This window comes from Sceloporus undulatus, unplaced genomic scaffold, assembly GCF_019175285.1.
Source record: "Sceloporus undulatus isolate JIND9_A2432 ecotype Alabama unplaced genomic scaffold, SceUnd_v1.1 scaffold_3786, whole genome shotgun sequence".
In the NCBI taxonomy this organism is placed as follows: Eukaryota; Metazoa; Chordata; class Lepidosauria; order Squamata; family Phrynosomatidae; genus Sceloporus; species Sceloporus undulatus.
In genome coordinates, this window is record NW_024806706.1 from 1 (window position 1) to 3913 (window position 3913).

Below are 3913 nucleotides of genomic sequence, written 5' to 3' on the forward strand. Positions count from 1 at the left end.
CAATGTCTAAATAATAATATTGTCACATGTACTAAAAAAGCAGGGATAAAAAAAGACAGGAAATGCTACTTTTTCCCAGTCCCTATTTAGTTTTAACTACAGTCATCTCTCCTTATCCACGGGTTTTTTATCCATGGATTTGAGCATCCACAGCTTGCAAATATTCCCAAAAAAGTATAAATCCCAAATAACAAACCTTGATTTTCCATTTTATATAAGGGAAACCATTTTGTTATGGCATTATATTTAATGGGACTTGAGCATCCACACATTTTGTTATCTGTTTTTAAAGGGTATTTTTTAAAATTTGCTGTTTGCTGCCTTCAGCCCTTTATATCGGAGAAAGGCAGGATATTCATAAATAATAATAATATTATTACATTATATTATATTAATATATATTATTTTACTATATTATATCATTGGTATACCATTTAATGTTTTAAATAATAAAGAATCAAATGCCATATCCAACAAACAATTGCGTAAGAGAGGAAAAAGCTCTAGCCAAATACAAAGTAAATCTTCAACAAACCCAGTAAACTCACCTCCAGAAAACTTGCCACATACTGAAGAAAATACATTCCGCAATCCCAGGAACCGTCTTGCCTTTGGCACGTTTACACTGAAATCTTTCATTACTGTTTGGAAAAACTCCGTTTGTTACCTTTTTCATTTCCGACTCCACTTCCAAGTACTGTATCTGCAACACAAGAGTGTGTCCCAGAACAATGTTTTTATAAGAGCTCCGTTTTAGGTATAAACAATTCTAAATTAGATGTTAAATACTCACTCCCTGAATGTTGTAATGAAAGGTGATACTGATTTGTATAGTCTACCAATGAATCCATGAGAAAAATACAAGGCCTACAAGAAAAAACAAATTGGGAAACAGGATTAAAGAAACACTTTAGAGGATAGAGAGGAAATACACAAATTAGATGAGTGATAGGAAATAAGAGATAAGAACGTATTCCTTATCACCCTTTGTAGAATAGTATTTATTTCGCCTACAGTTTTCTAGACTGTTCAGCCAGATATGGGAGTCAGATATGGAAATATTTATTTACCTACCCATCAAATCTAAAACTGGCTTCTTGTCTAAAGCTCTAAACCCACATGGGACTTTGCTTTCATTGAGTTCTGTACAAATGCGAATGAAAGTGAGATTTTACATATGCTTAAATACAGATAGTGTGAAAGCCATTTACACACCCTTCTGAATACAGTTGGTCCTTCTTATACACGGATTTTTTATACACGGATTTAAGCATACACGGTTTGAAAATGTTCCAAAAAAGTATAAATTTACCTTGATACTCCATTTTTTATTAGGGACCATTTTGCTATGTCATTATACTTAATGGGACTTGAGCATACACGGATTTTGTTATACACGGGGGATCTTGGAACCAAACCCCAGCGTATAACAAGGATCCACTGTATTGTGTCCAGTTCTGGGCACCACAATTTACAAAAGACGTTGAAAAACTGGAGCATGTCTAAAGGAGGGCGACTAAAATGTTGAAGGATCTGGAAACCATATCCTATGAGGAGAGATTCAGGGAGCTGGGGATGTTTAGCCTGGAGAAGAGAAGGTTAAGAAGTGATATGATAGACCTGTTTAAATACTTGAAGGGATGCTGTATTGAGGAGGGAGAAAGCTTGTTTTCTGCTGCTCCAGAGACTAGGACCCGGAGCAATGGATGCAAGCTACAGCAAAAGATATTCCAGCTCAACATTAGGAGGAACTTCGTGACAGAAAGAGATGTTCGACAGTGGAACAAACCCCCTCGGAGTGTAGTGGAGACTCCTTCCTTGGAGGTCTTCAAACAGAGGCTGGATGTCCATCTGTCAGGGATGCTTTGAGATTTCCTGCATGGCAGAATGGGGTTGGACTGGATGGCCCTTGCCATCTCTTCCAACTCTATGATTGTATGTTACATTATTGTATTGTAATATTATAAAATATTACACACATGCACACATTTGGCCCTTCACTTTCATGGAGGTTGGTGTGTAGATATTTTCAGACCCTCTTCCCCCCAAAATGTATTTAACACAGAGAGAAGGTGGGAGAGAAAGCTATAGAAAGTTAGCACTGAGACCTTATTTAGCTAGTTATTTCTCAACTCAACATCTTAATTATACAATGCATCTGCCATATTTACAGGAAACTATCAATATATTACATTAAAAAACTTACTGTTTAGTGGACTTCAGATGACACTGTCCTAATTCAGTATTGCAATTATCATTTACGAGGCTGTCACTATCATTCCTATTGTCCTAAAAGGAAGAAAACAAAACACCAAGGTTATTTGAGAAGAGATTTCCTAAGATTTCCCACTATCACAGAACAGGGAATTCCCTTCTGGCCAGAATCAGAACATGTATAAGACATCTCAGCATACTGACATCTACAGTCCTGTCAAAGTAATATTCATCTGCATATCATCAGGTTGCTAGCACTGAGAACACATGCAAAGGAGGAGGATTTCACCTGTACAGATGCATCTTCCTGGTAGCATGGATGGGACACCATTGGGGGCAATGCAATGGGGGATTGCATGGGAGCAGGGCCTTCTCTGCTGGGGCTCCCTCTTCTGAGATTCCTTCCTCTTGGGCATCTGACTGGAAACAACGCTGATTTCTTTTTGTTACCAAGGCAAGACATGGTTTTGAATTAAAGACTTAGGACTTAATTACTTTAATTGTGCAAGTGCATGATTTTTAATTGTTGTAACCTTTTAAGCTGTTTTCCCATGTTGGATGTGATGTACTTTTATCCTTTTATTCCTTCATTCTTTGGATCTCTCTCACACAGAAACCTGGTCCAGCAGCAGGGAACCCAGGAAGAGCCCAGACAGAGAAGGAACGCTGCTCCAGTGGCTCCTAAACTACAGATTCCAATGTTTCAGAGGATGTTGCTATGGCAATTACAGTGGAATCATAGTGACATGCAATGTAGCATGGAAGATCCCCACTACCTTCTGTAGGAAGGCAATGGGCCCAAGTTCCTTACCTAAAGAGGACACATTCTCATAGGTTTCCATCATCACCTTGTTGTATAGAAATTTCTGTTTTGGACCCAAGAGTGGCCCTTCCTCCTCAGTGAAGAACATTGCCACATCTCAAAAGGTGATCTGCAATAGAAAATAGCTCTCATCCAGGGAATGATTAAGGAGGGAAGCACATGGTGAATCCTAAATATGATTTGATCACTTCAGGATATCAGTAGAGGGGGACATATTGGAATATCCTCCCTTCTCTTTTCCTTAGCTCCCTGGATCTTCAAGAAAGGTGTGAGAAGGAAAAGACAAGGCTGCAATCTTTGTTCCTGGTCATCTAAATTTCTTGTGTGATGGGAGACTTTTTAGCACACGAAATGTTATCCATGTAGGTCATGACAATCTGCTTTACTAAACTGATATAAATCTAGGGCAGCCTCTCCCAATCATCCAATTTCTATTATTTATGTATAGTGGATCCTTGTTATACGCTGGGGTTTGGTTCCAAGATCCCCCGTGTATAACAAAATCTGTGTATGCTCAAGTCCCATTACATATAATGACATAGCAAAATGGTGTCCCTTATAAAAAATGGAAAATCAAGGTAAATTTATACCTTTTTGGAACATTTTCAAACCGTGTATAAAAAAATCCATGTATAAGAAGGGCCGACTGTATTTGATTTCCAGTCTGTTTGGTCAAGTTCTTTTACCACAAAAGGCAGAGAACTCTACAGGGCTCTCTTCCCTTCCCTGACAATAGAAAAGGGAAGACCACTATTCAGTCATTAGGAATGGCTTCCTTTCATGGTGGCTCCAAACCAACTGCCTTCACCAGGAGCCTCACTGCATCAAAATGGAGGACCAGCCCTGTCTCAAAGCCATGGGTTCAATGCTCTTTAG

General features: G+C 38.7%; 1 long non-coding RNA gene across 1 annotated transcript; it reads right to left on the minus strand.

Annotated features, from left to right (window-relative positions):
- Positions 1–554: 554 nt before the first annotated feature.
- LOC121918075 lies at positions 555–3508 on the minus strand. Its single transcript, XR_006101151.1, has 4 exons — positions 3026–3508; positions 2207–2289; positions 794–867; positions 555–703 (listed from the first exon to the last, which is right to left on the minus strand). It is a non-coding gene; the product is annotated as an uncharacterized LOC121918075 (long non-coding RNA).
- Between the last annotated feature and the right edge of the window lie 405 nt (positions 3509–3913).